Genomic DNA, 20028 nt, shown 5'->3' on the forward strand with positions numbered 1-20028 from the left:
CCACTCAGAGACCCAATCTGAAAGTCAACAGCTACAAAGATGACAGGTGGATAAATCCACAAAGATGGGAAGAAACCAGTGCAAAAAGGATGAAAACACTCAAAACCAGAACGTCTCTCCTCCTACAAGGGATCACAACTCCTCACCAGCAAGGGAAAAAGGATGGATGGAGAATGAATGTGATTAATTGACAGAATCGGTCTTCAAAAGGTAGGTACAAAGAAACTTCTGTGAGCTAAAAGAACATGTACTAACCCAATGCAAAGAAACTAAGAACATTGAAAAAAGATTTGATGAAATGCTAATGCGAATAGACAACTTAGAGAAGAATATAAGTGAATTGATGGAGCTGAAAAACACAACACGAGAACTTCGTGAAGCATGCACAAGTTTCAACAGCTGAATTGACCAAGCAGAAGAAAGGATATCAGAGGTCAAAGATCAACTCAATGAAATAAAACAAGAAGGCAAGATTAGAGAATAAAGGGTAAAAAGGAATGAACAAACTCTCCAAGAAATATGGGACTATGTGAAAAGACCTAATCTACATTTGATAGGTGTACCTGAATGTGATGGAGAGAATCAATCCAAGCTGGAAAATACTCTTCAGGAAAACTTCTCCAACCTAGCAAGGCAGGCCAATATTCAAGTCCAGGAAATACAGAGAATACCACAAAAATATTCCTGAAGAAGAGGAACCCCAAGGCACATAATCGTCAGATTCACCAGGGTTGAAATGAAGAAGAAAATGCTAAGGGCAGCCAGAGAGAAAGGTCAGGTTACCCACAAAGGGAAGCCCCTCAGACTCACAGCAGATCTCTCAGTAGAAACCCTACAAACCAGAAGAGAGTGGGGCCAAAACTCAACATCCTTAAAGAAAATAACTTTCAACCCAGAATTTCATATCCAGCCAAACTAAACTTCATAAGTGAAGGAAAAATAAAACCCTTTGTGAATAAGCAAGTACTCAGAGATTTCATCACCACCAGGCCTGCTTTACAAGAGCTCCTAAAAGAGGCACTAAACATAGAAAGGAACAACCAGTACCAGCCACTCCAAAAACGTACCAAATGGTAAAGAGAATCAACACAATGAAGTAACTGCATCAACTAATGGGCAAAACACCAGCTAGCATCAAAATAGCAGGATAGAATTCACACGTAACAATATTAACCCCAAATGTAAATGGGCTAAATGTCCCAATCAAAAGACACAGACTGGCAAATTGGATAAAAAGCCAAAACCCATTGGTCTGCTGTATCCAGGAAACCCATCTCATATGCAAGGATACACAAAGCCTCAAAATAAGGGATGGAGGAAGACTTACCAAGCAAATGGAGAGCAAACAAAATGCAGGAGTTGTAATTTTTTTTTTTTTTTTTGAGATGGAGTTTCGCTCTTGTTACCCATACTGGAGTGCAATGGCGCGATCTCGGCTCACTGCAACCTCCGCCTCCTGGGTTCAGGCAATTCTCCTGCCTCAGCCTCCTGAGTAGCTGGGATTACAGGCACATGCCACCACGCCCAGCTAATTTTTTGTATTTTTAGTAGAGACAGGGTTTCACCAGGTTGACCAGGATGTTCTTGATCTCTTGACCTTGCCATCCACCCGCCTCAGCCTCCCAAAGTGCCGGGATTACAGGCTTGAGCCACCGCACCCGGCCTGTAATTCTTGTCTCTAATAAAATAGACTTTAAATTAACAAAGATCAAAAGAGACAAAGAAGGACATTACATAATGGTAAAAGAATCAATGCAACAAGAGCTAATGATCCTAAATATATATGCAATCAATACAGGAGCACCCAGATACATAAGGCAAGTTCTTAATGACTTATGAAGAGACTTAGACTCCCACACAATAATAGTGGGAGACTTTAACACCCCATTGTCAATATTAGACAGATCAACAAGACAGAAAATTAACAAAGATATTCAGGACTTGAACTCAGACCTGGACCAAGCAAACCTAATAGACATTTACAGAACTCTCCATCCCAAATCCACATATTATACATTCTTCTCAGCACCACATCACACCTACTCTAAAATTGACCACATAATGGGAAGTAAATCACTCCTCAGCAAAGGCAAAAGAATGGAAATCATAAAAACAGTCTCTCAGACCACAGTGCAATCAAGTTAGAACTCAGAATTCAGAAACTAACTCAGAACCACACAGCTTCATGGAAATTGAACAACTGGAGCTTGAATGTTGATTGGATAAACAATGAAATGAAGGCAGAAAAAAAGATGTTCTTTGAAACCAATGAGAATGAAGACACAACATGCCAGAATCTCTGGGACACAGTTAAAGCAGTCTCTAGAGGAAAATACACAGCAATAAATGCCGACATGAGAAGGATTAGCGTTCTAAAATTGACACCCTATCGTCAACATTGAAAGACCTAGAGGAGCAAGATCAAAAACACTCAAAACCTAGCAGAAGACAAGAAATAACTAAGATCAGAGCAGAACTGAAGGAGATAGAGACACAAAAACCCTTCAAAAAAATCAATAAATCCAGGAGCTGGTTTTTTTAAAAGATCAACAAAATAGACCACTAGCCAGATTAATAAAAAAGAAAAGAGAATAATCAAATAGATGCAATAAAAAAATGATAAAGGGGATATCACCACAGAGTCCACAGAAATACAAACCATCATCAGAGATTATTACAAACAACTCTATGCACATAAACTTGTAAACCTGGAAGAAATGGATAAATTCCTGGACACTTGAATCCTCCCAAGCCTAAACCAGGAAGAAGTCGAAACCCTGAATAGACCAATAACAAGGTCTGAAGTTGAGGCAGCAATTAAGAGCCTACCACCCAAAAAAAAGCCCAGGTCCAGATGGGTTCACAGCCGAATTCTACCAGACATACAAAGAGGAGCTGGTACCATTCCTTATGAAACTATTCCAAATAATCCAAAAAGAGGGAATCCCTCCCAAATCATTTTATGAGCCCAACATCATCCTGATACCAAAACCCGGCAGAGACTCAGCAAGAAAAGAAAACTTCAGGCCAATATCCATGATGAACATAGATGCAAAAATCTTCAATAAAATACTGGCAATCCGATTGCAACAGCACATCAAAAAGCTTATCCACAATGATCAGGTAGGATTCATCCCAGGGATGCAAGTCTGGTTCAACATATGCAAGTCTATAAATGCAATTCACCACATAAACAGAACCAAAGACAAAAACCACATGATTATCTCAAATGACAAAGAGAAGGTCTCTGACAAAATACAACAGCCTTTTGTGCTAAAAACCCTCAAAAACTAGGTATTGACAAAATGTATCTCAAAATAATAAAAGCTATTTATGACAAACCAACAGCCAATATCATTTGTTGATATTATCATTGATATTATCATGAATGGGCAAAAACTGGAAGCATTCCCTTTGAAATCTGGCCCTAGACAAGGATGCCCTCTCTCACCACTCCTATTCAATATAGTATTGAAAGTTCTAGCCAGAGCAATCAGGCAAGAAAAATAAATAAAGGGTATTCAATTAGGGAAGAAGGAAGTCAAATTGTCTCTATCTGCAGACAACATGATTGTATATCTACAAGACCCCATCGTCTCAGTCCAAAATCTTCTCAAACTGATAAGCAACTTCAGCAAAGTCTCAGGATACAAAATCGATGTGCAAAAATCATAAGCATTCCTATACACCAATAACAGACTTAAAGAGAGACAAATCAAGAATGAACTGCCATTCACAATTGCTATAAAGAGAATAAAATACCTAGGAATACAAGTCAGAAGGAACGTAAAGGACCTCTTCAAGGAAAACGACAAGCCACTGCTCAACGAAATAAGAGAGGACACAAACAGATGGAGAAACATTCCGTGTTCATGGTTAGGAAGAATCAATATCGTTAAAATGGCCATACTGCCCAAAGTAATTTACAGATTCAACGCTATCCCCATCAAGCTACCAATGACCTTCTTCACAGAACTGGAAAAAACCACCTTAAAGTTCATATGGAACCAAAAGAGAGCCTGCATAGCCAAGTCAATTCTAAGCAAAAAGAACAAAGCGAGAGGCCTCACACTACCAGACTTCAAACTATACTGCAAGGCTACAGTAATGAAAACAGCATGGTACTGGTACCAAAACAGAGATATAGACCAATGGAACAGAACAAAGGACTCAGAGGCAACACAGCATATCTACAACCATCCAATCTTTGACAAACCTGACAAAAACAAGCAATGGGGAAGGAGTCCCTGTTTAATAAATGGTGTTGGGAAAACTGGCTAGCCATGTGCAGAAAGCAGAAACTGGACCCCTTCCTGACACCTTACACTAAAATTAACTCCAGATGGATTAAAGACTTAAACATAAGACCTAACACCATAAAAACCCTAGAAGAAAACCTAGGCAAAACCATTCAGGACATAGGCATAGGCAAGGACTTCATGACCAAAACACCAAAAGCATTGGCAACAAAAGCCAAAATAGACAAATGGGACCTAATCAAACTCCACAGCTTCTGCACGGCAAAAGAAACAGTCATTAGAGTGAATCGGCAACCAATAGAATGGGAAAAATTTTTGCAGTCTACCCATCTGACAAAGGGCTGATATTAAGAATTTACAAAGAACTAAAACAGATTTACAAGAAAAAAACAAGCAAGCCCATTCAAAAGTGGGCAAAGGATATGAACAGACACTTTACAAAAGAAGATATATATGAAGTCAACAAACATACGAAAAAATGCTCATCATCACTGATTATTAGAGAAACGCAAATCAAAACTACATAGAGATACCATCTCACGCCAGTTAGAATGGCGATCATTAAAAATTCTAGAGAAAACATGCTGGAGGGGATGTGGAGAAATAGGAACACTTTTACACTGTTGGTGGGAGTGTACATTAGTTCAACCATTGTGGAAGACAGTGTGACGATTCCTCAAGGACCTAGAAATAGAAATTCCATTTGACCCAGAAATCCCATTATTGGGTATATATCCAAAGGATTATAAATCATTCTACTATAAGGACACATGCACACGAATGTTCATTGCAGCACTGCTTACAATAGCAAAGACCTGGAACCAACCCAAATGCCCATCAATGATAGATGGGACAGGGAAAATGTGGCACATATACACCATGGAATATTATGCAGCCATCAAAAATGACGAGTTTGTGTCCTTTGTAGGGACATGGATGAACCTGGAAACCATCATTCTCAATAAACTGACACAAGAACAGAAAATCAAACACTGCATGTTTTCTCACTCATAGGCAGGTGTTGAACAATGAGAACACATGGACACAGGGAGGGGAGCATCACACATTGGGATCTGTTGGGGGAAAATAGGGGAGGGACAGCAAGGGGTGGGGAATTGGGGAGAGATAGCATGGGGAGAAATGCCAGATATAGGTGAAGGGGAGGAAGGCAGCAAATCACGGTGCCATGTGTGTACCTATGCAACAATCTTGAATGTTCTTCACATGTACCCCAAAACCTAAAAAAGAAAAAAAAGAAAGAAAATGTTTACTGGAAAGAAAAAAGAGAAGACCTTGAGACCAGTTGCGCTTTAGTGTTCCCCACAGGACTCAAGGTAACAGTACTGTTTCCCTTTTCTATTCCAAGTTCCAAACTACCTCCTATCACATACAATTTGGGAAGATTAAGATTCTAGATAAACCCATTTCCTCCCCCACTACCCAAAGGTCTTGCCTATACAGTCATACATCAGAAACATACTGTCATGGAAACCAGACCGAGATAATTCAGCAGGAAATTTTCTGGCCAATTTACTATGTTGGTGAGGCAGAGGTGGACCTCAGATTAGGCAGCTTTGTCCTAGTTTGAGCAGACCTACCTCTTCCCATTCCCACCTTTAAGGGTAAAAACAGGGCACATCATCCATACCACAACCTCTTTTTAGTTTTGGAATTGGGTGAAATTGGTCAAGATATTGGAGACAGATGGTGAGTGTTCAGCATTCTGAGCCTAGCAAAGCTTCCTAGTTAAATACATAACAGACTATCACTGTCCTAGAATACAAAGTAGTCATTAAATGTGAAACTGAGAAACATTCAAGGACATGAAAAATATTCAGAAACAGTGTCAACAGAAAGATCAGACTGACCAATACATTTAAATATAAATATATATCCATCTACACAGAGAGAAAGGCTGACAGACAGATAATCATAAAACAGTCAAGGCAGGCAAGATAGCATGCACCTGTCGTCCCAGCTACCTGGGAGGCTGAGGCAAGAGGATTGCTTGAGCCCAGGAGTTCAAGGTTGCAGTGAGCCATAACTGTGTTACTGAACTCCAGCCTGGGTGACAGAGTGCGACTCTGTCTCCAAAAAACAAAAAAAAATGCTTATACTTAAAATGCTTGTATCTCACTTTGTATTCCATTTTGGCTCAATACAGGAAACAACTAAATAAAGCTAAAGGAAAAATAAATAAACCTTTGCTTAGCAATTTCCCCATAATCAGAGTTTGATAAATAGTACTCCCTATACTTTTATGTGGCTCTTGATTTTTTAATTATTAATATTTCCTTCATAATTATTGTAAGCACGGATGTATTAACTGGAAACTTGTATATGTTTCCAATTTGCTAAGGTGGGAATTTCAACAAAATTATTTTATTCTCTAAATTTAAAATCATTTTACTGAATGGCTTATCTTTTGTGCGTTCCTTTGGGTCCCCAAACCTCAACTCACTTCATCACTTGTTCTCAGATATGCTGGAATTGTGTCTCCAACAACATGGGGAACTGTCCCTGAGTAATCTACTCTATAAATGGATGATGGTCTCAATACAGCTTTATTTCAGGTCTTCTTAACAGAAGGACTTATTTCGTTTCTAAATCTGGCAGGTTGGTCAAGATATCCTCCAGACAGCTGCTGAATTTCCTCATGCAATTAATTTTGCTTTCCATCTAGTATCATTACAATGAAAACTACAAGGTTTAAAAGATATAGTATAAAACCTGTTTATTGCCATACACAGCCCATAAATTCGGTGTAATTTGTTCATAGCCTGACTATTGCTATAGTCAGATATGTCTCTGTTCTGTGAACTCACCAAGTAGGTCACCTAAATCTCTCCAAATAGGCTGTCACACACAGCCTTAAACTTCCTTCTTCATAGATTGTAAGTATTTCAAAGGAAGCAACTCTGTATTTTCAGTGATTCTTCCATTTCAAATACTGTAATTTTCAGGTATGGCATAGCAGAAACACTTCATAAAAGTCTGATTTTTGTTTTGTTTTGTTTTGTTTTTTGAGATGGAGTTTTGCACTTTCACCCAGGTTGGAGTGCACTGGCATGATCTCAGCTCACTGCAACCTCTACCTTCCAGTTTCAAGCAATTCTCCTATTTCAGCCTCCCAAGTAGCTAGGATTACAGGCAGGCACCTGCGACCTTGCCCAGCTAATTTTTGTATTTTTAGTAAACACAGGGTTTCACCATGTTGCCCTGGCTGGTCTCCAACTCCTGACCTTGTGATCCACCCGCTCCGGCCTCCCAAAGTGCTAGGATTACAGGTGTGAGTCACCCGCGCCTAGCCCAGAAGTCTGATTTTTTTTTTTTTTTTTTTTTTTTTTTTGAGACGGAGTTTTCACTCTTGTTACCCAGGCTGGAGTGCAATGGCGCGATCTCGGCTCACCGCAACCTCCGCCTCCTGGGTTCAGAGAATTCTCCTGCCTCTGAGTAGCTGGGATTACAGGCATGCGCCACCATGCCCAGCTAATTTTTTGTATTTTTAGTAGAGACGGGGTTTCACCATGTTAACCAGGATGGTCTCAATCTATTAACCTTGTGATCCGCCCGCCTCGGCCTCCCAAAGTGCTGGGATTACAGGCTTGAGCCACCACCGCGCCCGGCCGATTTTTTATTTTTAACCGCAAAATTTACTTGTAAGAATTTTTAAAAGTAAATAACTATAGAAGTACACAACCAATATGTACAATACATTCATCAAAGATATTTTTTGGTTATCAAAATTAAAAAAACATTAACAGCACGGTAGGGAGTAGGTTAAATATATTATTCTCTGGTCTATGGAAACATCCTATGCCATTATTACTAAGATTGATTTTAAATCATTCATATAATCAAAGGAAAATAGTACCAAGGATGAGTTAGTAAATAAGATAGGTTTAAAAACGTATTCACCTCGTCTCTACTAAAAATTAAGAAAAAAATAAATTAGCCAGGCATAGTGGCAGACACCTGTAATCCCAGCTAGTTGGGAGGCTAAGGCACACAGAGGTTGCAGTGAGATGAAATCATGCCATTGCACTCCAGCCTGAGCGACACGGTGAGATCTTGTTTAAAAAAAAAAAAAAAAGGCCGGGCGCGGTGGCTCAAGCCTGTAATCCCAGCACTTTGGGAGGCCGAGGCGGGTGGATCACGAGGTCGAGAGATCGAGACCAACCTGGTCAACAGGGTGAAACCCCGTCTCTACTAAAAATACAAAAAATTAGCTGGGCATGGTGGCGCGTGCCTGTAATCCCAGCTATTCAGGAGGCTGAGGCAGGAGAATTGCCTGAACCCAGGAGGCGGAGGTTGCGGTGAGCCGAGATCGCGCCATTGCACTCCAGCCTGGGTAACAAGAGCGAAACTCCGTCTCAAAAAAAAAAAAAAAAAAAGTATGCACAAATTAGGTATGCAGTATCCTGGTGAAATTAAGAAGACAGGCTGTCCTCTCACTCTCAAAAGTGATACCGCGCTTTGCCCTGCGAGAGATGCTAACATCTCAGTGTCTCTGTTTCCCCATCAGCAAATAAGGCATAGGAATATATCCTACTCTACGAGACAGTTCCAAAGGTTAATCAAGATGATCTATAGAAACACGAAAAAAGCATAATATGATAGGCAGTGTAATAACATATCATCAAACATTAAAATATAAAAAACACCACATGCTTATAAATCCATTATTACAAAAGGAACTTAATTCTGAGGCTTCTTGATTTTCTTAAAGTTTGTGCTTCATGGGCTTTCTCCTACTCACAATTCTGAATTTACAAATTTCATGGCCCACCTTAAGAAAATACAAATCTTCTGTAAAAAAAATTACCGTTTTTTTTTTGTTTTGGTTTGGTTTTTTGTTTTTTTGTTTTTTTGTTTTTTTGTTTTTGAGATGGAGTCTTGCTCTGTCACCAGGCTAGAGTGCAGTGGTGAGATCTTGGTTGACTGCAACCTCTGCCTCCCGGGTTCAAGCAATCCTCCTGCCTTAGCTTTCCAAGTAGCCAGGACAACAGGTATGCACCACCACGCCCACCTGATTTTTTTATATTTTTAGTAGAGATGGGGTTTCACTATATTAGCCAGGATGTTCTCAATCTCCTGACCTCATGATCCACCTGCCTCTGCCTCCCAAAGTGCTGGATTACAGGTGTGGCCTGGTTTTTTGTTTCTTTGTTTGTTTGTTTGTTTTCAAGATGATCAAATAGGTAAGGAAATAATGCCCCTTTCCTTACTCCCCAGCAGGTACAGAAAACAAGACACCACGCAGCCTCACATACATTCTAAGAACTGGATCTAATAAAGTGCTAGGTCAAGAATATTAAGGAGAGTGAATTTTATTTCCTGCAAAATACAAACATTTATGTAAGTATTTGTAAATATTACAATACCTATTTATTATTATGACTGAACGATCCTTGGAAGTATTACCATATCTGAAGACATCTGGAAATCATAAATTACTACTTCTCTCTGAAGTTAACTTTGCATTTCTAAATTACTAATTCTGAGAGGATGTATTACTTCATAATTTGCACCCTGTTAAGTTTTAAATCAAATTTTTAATACCTAAAAGGTGTAAAAACTTGTGATTGCTTTTCACCTCTGAAGGAGGTCCCTGGTAGCTCCCTCTCCTCCTAAAATGCAGAGATATATAAAAGCCCATGTCAAAAGACCCAGTTACAATACATTGGCTTATAGATCTAATGGGCTTTATTTGTGATTCATGATAGGAGTAGCCTCCTCCTATAGGGCAATGGAGAAACAGTGGGTTTTGTAAGGTGGGAACAAGTAAGAGAACTACAGAAAATTGGGGGTGGCTGGTTAGCTCAGTTGGTGAGCACCTGGTGCTCAACTGCCCAATGCCGTGGACTCGAAAATTTGGCCAGGCGCAGTGGCACATGCCCGTAATCCCAGCATTTTGGGAGGCCAAGGTGGGAGGATCACAACGTCAAGAGGTAAGAGACCATCCTGGCAAACATGGTGAAATCCCGTCTCTACTAAAAATACAAAAATTAGCTGGGTGTGGTAACTTGCCTGTAGTCCCAGCGACTCAGGAGGCTAAGGCAGGAGAATCACTTAAAACGAAGAGGCAGAGGCTACAGTGAGCAGAGATTGCACCACTGCAATCCAGCCTGGTGTCAGAGTGAGACTCCTTATGAAAAAAAAAAAATTGACTGGTAACCATCAGGTTACTTCCATTTCCTTTTTTTCTGTAAGAGTTAAAGCGCAGGTAATTTCCTTATTTTGCTGACTTGGGTAGACTGGAATCTTGTTTTCAGGAAAAACTGATATGTTTGGCACTCTAACTGCTCCCTTAAAGTTTCAGTTTTGTAATGTTGCTTTTAGTATGAGTGACTTCATTTTGGTTTAGTCTTGTCTGTTGGAGCCTAGTGCAGGAGCTCAGTCCAAAGTAATGGTGTCTCATAATACTGCTTTTATATCCATGGTTGGGTTAGATTCCTTTTTCTAACTAAAAGTTGGAGTCTTTGTATCTCTATCTCTAGTGGTATCTCTATAATATCTCTATTATTTCTTTAATTCTCTTCTGTAAAAACAAAATCACACACAAGTGCTCATGCATGAAAACTGAAAACATAACACACCCCAATAAAACTGAAAACATAACACACCCCAATTTTTTTTTTTTTTTGAGACGGAGTTTTGCTCTTGTTACGCAGGCTGGAGTGCAATGGCGTGATCTCGGCTCACCGCAACCTCTGCCTCCTGGGTTCAGGCAATTCTCCTGCCTCGGCCTCCTGAGTAGCTGGGATTACAGGCACACGCCACCATGCCCAGCTAATTTTTTGTATTTTTAGTAGAGACGGGGTTTCACCTTGTTGACCAGGATGGTCTCGATCTCTTGACCTTGTGATCCACCTGCCTTGGCCTCCCAAGGCAGGATTGCAGGCTTGAGCCACCGCGCCTGGCCACACCCCAATTTTTTAAGTGATTATCTCTGGGCAGGGAGGTTTGGGTTATTCTAACTTTCTTCTTCGAAACTATCTTAGGGAATGAAATTTTTGTGATGAACCTGCCTTAATTCCATCATCATAAATATAACTTCAAGATATTTCAAAGTAGTAATAAACTATTTTTTTTTTTTTAAGACGGAGTTTCACTCTTGTTACCCAGGCTGGAGTGCAATGGCGCGATCTCGGCTCACCACAACCTCCGCCTCCTGGGTTCAGGCAATTCTCCTGCCTCAGCCTCCTGAGTAGCTGGGATTACAGGCATGTGCCACCATGCCCAGCTAATTTTTTGTATTTTTAGTAGAGACGGGGTTTCACCATGTCGACCAGGCTGGTCTCGATCTCTCGACCTCGTGATCCACCCGCCTCAGCCTCCCAAAGTGCTGGGATTACAGGCTTGAGCCACCGCGCCCGGCCCATAAACTATTTCTAAAAGTATCATTATGGGGAGAGGGTACATGTGTCATTAAAAGAAATCTAAATATTAGGCCGAGAATGAAAAATCAGTGTGACTAAAACATGTAACACTTTGTCTTCTTGAATAGCCTTTAGCTGTATTTCTTCGACATAATTAGAAATAATTCTCTGTAAGGATTCTTTCCATAATGGACAGGGAAATGGTTTCTGCACATTTAATGGGAAACAGTACACAAAATAGGTCAAATAACCTGGGGTACACATTATAAACTCAGTAAATGTGGCCATGACCCTTTCACTCTTCTCTGAAAAACCAGTTAAATAATCATTTTGGATATAATCCTTGCAAAAGTTTTTGGAAAATTCCAGTTTTTAAAAATGAGCTGCATATACAGTTTAACATTTTGAGAACTGTAGCCCATCACTGTAACTGTAAATACTGTTAAACATTCTTGTAGTTTTTGATCTATAGAAATCCAAAATGGAATATCCAAAATTATCTGATAATACTTGGTGCTTATGTTTCCCCACTCCAAGGCTACAAGTGCGTAATTTCATACACATAACCAGAAGGAAGTATGTTGGATGGAATCTGCAATCATCCTTCACTGCAGGTTCTTGGGGTCAGAATTCAAGAAGGCCATATCTGTTAAGCATGTAAATGAAACTCCAAGAACCGGGAGGTGAGGGTGGAGAAACAACCCTTTTCCAGGAAGGAGTACTACACACAAAACTGACAAACCCTGTCTGACCAAACTTTAGTCAAGCTATTACACCTTAGCTAGGCCATCTGTACACTTCAATGTAAAATCTGGCTATAGCAAAGAACTATTCTAAGTCAGTTCAGCAAGAACCCTTCACCTCCCTATCTTCATCCTCCACCGTTCCCCAGGTGATAGTCTTATCATCCAGGTCCCTCTCTTCAGAAATAATCCTCCTAGGTGCCTTTAGTCAGAATCCTCCTTATCCCAGACATTTCCTCTTAGTAATTTCTCAGTGATCCCTAACCGTCTTGGCTATAAATTCCCACCTATTTATACTAAATTTGGAGTTGAGCCCAAGGTCTCTTATCCACCGTAAAAATCTCACCGCCAGGATCCCAATACCGATGGTCCTGAATAAAGGCTTCTTCTGCATGCTTTAACAAGTGTCACTGAATATTTTTTTCTTTAACAGAATCTATCATACTGTCTTAAGGGCAATTCCTCTTCTAAGCTTCCCATCCTACCTTTCTTCTCACTGGAAACCTTCATCTAAGGCTTAGTGTCTGATTTCCCACTGGGACCATTTCTCTGCTGCAGTCGTACTAGCCTGAGAGGAGAGCACAGGAAGCAGCAGGGAACCTGGAGCCAAGGGTCAGTGGCCCCACAGAGCCCAGCAAAGCACGCTTTGCAAAGGATAAGCGCCACATGTCCAGGTCACACAAGGTCGACCACGCGCCCCTCGCATTCCCACACCCGTACCCACATCACACAGACAGACACGCCGGTCCTGTCGCCGCTGCGCGGTCTCACGCTCCCCGCCTGTCTCCTAGAGATGAGCTCCTCCTCTGCAGCTCTAGCATCCCAGGGCCTGAGGAGGCGGGAGGCTAGGCCGGCCTACGCCCAGGGCCTCCGCGCTCTGAGCGCCTTCTGCAGCCCCACTCTCACCGCTATGCAGGATCCCACGCGGGCTGCGGGCTGCGGGCTGCGGGCTGCGGGCTGGAGATGAAGAGGCACCCGCAACGACCCGCGCCGCCTTCTTCCTCAGGTGGAACCAGGTCATGCGCAGCGCAGAGGCAGAGGTCCCGGAACTGGAGCCAGGGGTCCAAGTTTTCTCCGTCGTCTGTGGAATATGTAGTCCAAGCCAGAACAGTCAGGACAGCAGGCACTGGTGAGTGAAGTGGAGTCCAGAGTCCTAAAAACCTACAAGAATAACGGCGGTGGCCACGGAGACTGCGCGCGCCGCCCACGGACCGAGTCTCGGGGACTTCTGGGAGTGACCGCTTGGCCTGGGAGTGCGCATGCGCAAATCGACCAGTCTTGAGAATTAGTGCGTTCTCAGCTCCAAGAGGAGGCGAGTCTGAGAACAAAACGATCTAGGAAACTCTAGGAAGAGAACTCCGGAGCTCATTTATTCCGAGGCCTCAGCCCTGAGTGTGAGGGTCCACCGTGTAGAATCACTGCAGTGACCCCAAGGGCGACTGCCTGCTGGATGGTTGTGAGCTCCTCAGGGTGGGGCGCTGAAACCATCTTAGCCCCCAAGGCAGCGCTGGCCTCCTTAGTAACATGGGACTGGAACTTTTAATACCACCCAACAGGCCCAGCTTGTCTTGGTAAGTGCTAGGTAAATGGACTCACGTCCTATACAAGGGATTGAAGTTCCATCACACTCTTCAGTACATGACATTATGTTCTTCATCTGTGGACACGAATACATTTGACTAAAAAATTGACTAAAAAATCATCTGAAGAAATATCTACTAAATAGTTTTATCCTTTTTGTTTTGGAATAGGCTTCTTAAACATAAAAAAAGAAATTTAAAAAAATTTGAACCTTCATGTAATACTTTATAAATCTTGATAGTTATTCATAAGCATCCAAAATTTCCAAATGGCAAAACAGGAATAAATAAGAAAAATTTTTACATAAGTAAATTTGGGGGAAATATTTATAACAAATAAAATGGACAAATAGATAATGAAATGGAAATGGTCCAAATTTCCTGTTTCTTTGGCTAAATAAAATATTGATGAATACAGGCACGCACTGTGGCTCACGCCTTTAATACCAGCATTTTGGGAAGTCAATGCAGGAGGATCACTTGAGGCTAGGAGTTTAAGACCAACCTAAGAAACGTAGTGAGACACCCCCATCCTCATCCCCAACTCTACCAAAAACAAAAGTTAGCCTGGTGTGGTGGCACATGCCTGTAGGCCCAGCTATTCCGAAGGCAAAGGTGGGAGATCAATTGAGCCTGGGAGTTTGGACTTCAGTGAGTTATGATGGTGCCACCACACTCTAGCCAGAGCAACAGAGCAAGACCTTGTCTCAAAAAAATAAATAAGTAAAATTAATTTTAAAATAAAAAATAGGGGGCCGGGCGCGGTGGCTCAAGCCTGTAATCCCAGCACTTTGGGAGGCCAAGGCAGGTGGATCACGAGGTCAAGAGATCGAGACCAGCCTGGTAAACATGGTGAAACCCCGTCTCTACTAAAAATACAAAAAAATTAGCTGGGCATGGTGGCGCATGCCTGTAATCCCAGCTACTCAGGAGGCTGAGGCAGGAGAATTGCCTGAACCCAGGAGGCGGAGGTTGCGGTGAGCCGAGATTGCGCCATTGCACTCCAGCCTGGGTAACAAGAGTGAAACTCCGTCTTAAAAAAATAAAATAAAATAAAAAATAAAAAATATTCATCTAGGCCCTAAGAGGAAAATGAACAGAAACAAAAAATTCACCATTCAAAAATACAAATAGTCAAAGGAAAAAAAAAAGCTATTAAAGTTACAGTCTAGCCGGGCGCGGTGGCTCAAGTCTGTAATCCCAGCACTTTGGGAGGCTGAGGCGGGTGGATCACGAGGTCAAGAGATCGAGACCATTCTGGTCAACATGGTAAAACCCTGTCTCTACTAAAAATACAAAAAATCAGCTGGGCGTGGTGGCGCGTGCCTGTAATCCCAGCTACTTAGGAGGCTGAGGCAGGAGAATTGCTTGAACCCAGGAGGTGGAGGTTGCGGTGAGCCGAGATCGCACCATTGCACTCCAGCCTGGGTAACAAGAGCGAAACTCCGTCTCAAAAAAAAAAAAAAAAAAAAGTTACAGTCTAAGAACTTATTGATCACTTATTTCTTCTCTTAATTAGTTTCTGGAATTGTTGCTCCTGAATCTCCTGAGTAATCCTTCAAAAATACCACATATAGATCAATGGATTAAATAGACTCCATATATTATTTTCAACAAGGATACCAAGGCAATTTAAAGAAAGGAAGAGTAGTCTTTTCAACAAAGACTGGAGCTAGAGATCCACATGGAAAAGAATGAATTGAGTTCCCTGCCTCTCGACATATGCAAAATCAGTTCAAAATGGATCAAACACGTAAGTGTAAGACTTAAAACAGTAGAACATTTAGAAGGAAATGTAGGCATAAATCTTCTGGACTCTATAGTCAGCAATTGTTTCTTAACTGTGACATCAGAATCACAAGCAACAACATCATAAAAGGAAACTAGACATGAAGTGTAAAATAGTGTGCTTCAAAACCCACCAAAAATGTGAGAAGCTACCCAAAGAATGCCAAAAATGTTTGTAAACTATGTATCCAATAAGGGATTTGTATCTAGAATATATAAAGAAGTCTTGCAACTCAATGGTAAAAAGACAACCCAACAAAAATGGGCAAAGTAACTGAAAAAGTATTTCTTAAAAAAAAAAAAAGTGGCCGGGCGCGGTGGCTCAAGCCTGTAATCCCAGCACTTTGGGAGGCCGAGGCGGGTGGATCACAAGGTCAAAAGATCGAGACCATCCTGGTCAACATGGTGAAACCCCGTCTCTACTAAAAATACAAAAAAAATTAGCTGGGCATGGTGGCGCATGCCTGTAATCCCAGCTACTCAGGAGGCTGAGGCAGGAGAATTGCCTGAACCCAGGAGGCGGAGGTTGCGGTGAGCCGAGATCGCGCCATTGCACTCCAGCCTGGGTAACAAGAGCGAAACTCCGTCTCAAAAAAAAAAAAAAAAAAAAAAAAAGTATACGCATGGCTACTAAATACTTGAAAGCATGTTCTATATAAATCATTAAGAATGTGCAAATGGGAGCCGGGCACAGTGGCTCACGCCTGTAATACCAGCACTTTGGGAGGCCGAGGCGGGTGGATCACGAGGTCAAGAGATCGAGACCATCCTGGTCAACATGCTGAAACCCCATCTCTACTAAAAATACAAAAAATTAGCTGGGCATGGTGGCGTGTGCCTGTAATCACAGCTACTCGGGAGGCTGAGGCAGGAGAATTGTCTGAACCCAGGAGGCGGAGGTTGCGGTGAGCCGAGATCGCGCCATTGCCCTCCAGCCTGGGTAACAAGAGCACAACTCCGTCTCAAAAAAAAATTGAGATAGACTCTTGCTCTGTAGCCAGGCTGGAGTGCAGTGGCGCAATCTCGGCTCACTGCAACCTCCACTTCCCAGGTTCAAACGATCCTCCTGCCTCAGTCTCCTAAGTATCTGGGATTACAGGTGCATGCCACCATGCCCTGCTAATTTTGTTTTTTTTGGTTTTTTTTTTTTTTTTGAGACTGAGTGTAGAAAAGCATTAATCAATTCTCTCATCTTTTAGATGCCTAAAAAATTGGACATCCACAAATTTTCACCTTTGTACAAAAGTATTTTCACATGGTACAGGATTAGGGGTAATATTTTACTTTTCTGACTGGCACGGTGACTCATGCCTGTAATCCCAACACTTTGGGAGACGGAGGCAGGTGGATCATGGGGTTGGGAGTTCAAGACCAGCCTGGCCAGCATAGTGAAACCTTGTCTCTACTAAAAAACACAAAAATTAGCAAGGTGTGGTGGCACATGCATGTAATTGAGCAATTTTTAGATACTCCTCTGGTTTCCATGGTATTCACTGAGACACACACATGCAAAGGTGTAATCACAAAAGGTGAAAGCTTTACCATCTGGATTATCAAAAACATATTTCTTCATCAGGGCCTTGGTCTTGGTGATCTTATGGCAGAGGTCATTAAGTGTTTTTCTTTTAGCTTTGTCTTCTTAGATAAACATTACAGAGGCCGGGCGCGGTGGCTCAAACCTGTAATCCCAGCACTTTGGGAGGCCGAGGTGGGTGGATCACGAGGTCAAGAGATCGAGACCATCCTGGTCAACATGGTGAAACCCCGTCTCTACTAAAAATACTAAAAATTAGCTGGGCATGGTGGTGTGTGCCTGTAATTCCAGCTACGCAGGAGGCTGAGGCAGGAGAATTGCCTGAACCCAGGAGGCGGAGGTTGCGGTGAGCCGAGATCGTGCCATTGCACTCCAGCCTGGGCAACAAGAGCAAAACTCCGTCTCAAAAAAAAAAAAAAAAAAAAAAAAAAAAACAAAAAAACATTACAGAGATAAAGTAAGATATAATTTTAGGCTGTACACAGTGGCTTACTCCTGTAATCCCAAGAGTTTGGGAAGCCAAGTTGGGAGGATACTTTGAGCCCAGGAGTTTAAGACCAGCCTGGGCAACAAAGCAAGACTCATCTCTACAAAAAGTAAAAAAACAATGAGCTAGGCATGGTGGCACGCACCTGTAGTCCCGGCTGCTCAGGAGGCTGAGGCAGGAGGATTGCTTGGGCCCAGGAGTTTGAGGCTGCAGTGAGGGCACCAGTGCACTTTAGCCTGGACTACAAAGCAAAACACTACCTCAAAAAAAAAAAAAAAAAGTTTTGCTTATTTCTGAGATATAGTAAGAGGGTATGATGTACCCTCTCATCTCAATAATTTAAAGAAAATATTTATAATGACAATTTGCAGACACTGAACAATAAGCAGACCATGATCCCCAATCGCAGAATCCACCAAGGTAAGCGCTATTATTTCTTCCAACTTAACATCTGGAATATTTTCAATCCATTGCTCATGGAGAGTTAACAGAAACAAAGCCCAGTGTTCTTCCTGAATTGAGACACAAACTTGGGGGTTTGTGAAAGCCTGGGTATGTGAAACAAAGCACTAGACAGGAACAATCTCCATGAAGAGATTGCTGGAGAGCTGCCAGGGAGTTCCCTTGAATCCTCAGCTGAAAGTATGGGTCAGTTAACTCCTGTGTGAAAACACCTGAGGCTGTGGAAAAACTCACTTGAAATGAATAGAAGGAATGATCCTCATAGCTCTTGCAAGTCCAGGAATAGCAGGTGTTGCCAATAGCCAAAGTAGAAAAACCTTCATAATGCACAAGACCTCGGGTACTCAGCAGGGTATTGCCTTAACAAAGAGGAAAAATTAGCTTTGGACTAATTAGCCTTGGTCTGGTCCTGTCTATCAAAGCTGAAAAAGAACCCTTGAAAAAGAACAAACGGATCACATACTGGAGTACATGAACTGTATTTCAAAACAAAGTTCAAAAATACTGGAAAATATATTGGAAGACCTGGCAAGGTAACATTTCAATGTTTAGCATCCAATCAAGTTACAAGACATGCAGAACACCAGGAAAACATGATATACAATGAGGAGTGTTGAAAATATAAACCAATGCTTTAATAAGGTATTTTTAAATTTGCTCATCATTTTAAAAATATTACTTTTTCTGTATAGTGTTTCCACTTTGAAATATTTAAGATGCTGAAGTATCTGATCAAAATTAATACCTTTTTTTCTTTTTTATAAACAGGGTCTCACTCTGTTGCCCAGAATGCAGTACAGTGGCGCCATCACAGCTCACTACAACCTCGAACTCCTGGGATCAAGCAATCCTCCTGTCTTGGCCTACAGAGTAGCTGGGACTACAGGCATACACTAGTACACCTGGCTAATTTATTTTTTTTTGTAGACAGTGTCTCATTATGTTGCCAGTCTGTTCTTCAACTCCTGACCTTAAGCAATCCTCCTTCTTTGGCCTCCAAAAGGGCTGGAATTAAAGGCATGAGCCACCACACCCAGCCTATGATTTTTAATATATATCTAAAATTGCTCAATTAATTTTGCAAATAATTAAGTAGTTGACAATATTTAATTTGTTAAGTCCATAAGATTCTTTTTTATGTGAATAGAATGTAAGTATTCAGAATATTCCTATCTAAGAGGAAGTTTTGTAATCATCTGCAGGGGTTGTTTAAAGACCCCCTAGGGGATGCGTGAAACCAAGAATGGCCCTAAACCCTCCATATACTTTTTTTTTTTTTTTTTTTTTGAGACGGAGTTTCACTCTTGTTACCCAGGCTGGAGTGAAATGGCGCGATCTCGGCTCACCGCAACCTCCGCCTCCTGGGTTCAGGCAATTCTCCTGCCTCAGCCTCCTGAGTAGCTGGGATTACAGGCACGCGACACCATGCCCAGCTATTTTTTTTGTATTTTTAGTAGAGACGGGGTTTCACCATGTTGACCAGGATGGTCTTGATCTCTTGACCTCGTGATCCACCCGCCTCGGCCTCCCAAAGTGCTGGGATTACAGGCGTGAGCCACCGTGCCCGGCCATATACTATTTTTTTACTATACATATATACTTATGATAAAGTTTAATTTATAAATTAGACACAGCAAGAGATTAACAAGAAAACATTAGCTAAAGGGAGGACTACTGTATCTGTAAAGTCCCATACACATGGCTATTGAACACTTAATTGTGGCTAGTCCTACTGATGAACTCAATTTTACGTCTTATTAAATTTAAATTAATTTAAAATAGCCACATGTAGT

General features: G+C 41.6%; 1 protein-coding gene across 6 annotated transcripts in view; it reads right to left on the reverse strand.

Annotated features, from left to right (window-relative positions):
* The window catches only part of ZNF607 (zinc finger protein 607), a 55664-nt gene that overhangs the window by 14306 nt on the left and 21330 nt on the right, over nt 1–20028 (reverse strand). For 3 of the 6 annotated variants that reach the window (XM_039467093.2, XM_074386456.1, XM_074386457.1), the window contains exon 1: nt 5456–8338. The gene's annotated coding sequence lies outside the window, so the exon portion shown is untranslated. Of the gene's footprint in view, nt 1–5455; nt 8339–13290; nt 14163–18469; nt 18595–20028 lie in introns of those variants that run through there. The other 3 variants (XM_074386453.1, XM_074386454.1, XM_074386452.1) reach the window with 3 other exon arrangements.

The sequence above is a fragment of the Saimiri boliviensis genome, chromosome 14 (genome assembly GCF_048565385.1).
Source record: "Saimiri boliviensis isolate mSaiBol1 chromosome 14, mSaiBol1.pri, whole genome shotgun sequence".
Lineage (NCBI taxonomy): Eukaryota > Metazoa > Chordata > Mammalia > Primates > Cebidae > Saimiri > Saimiri boliviensis.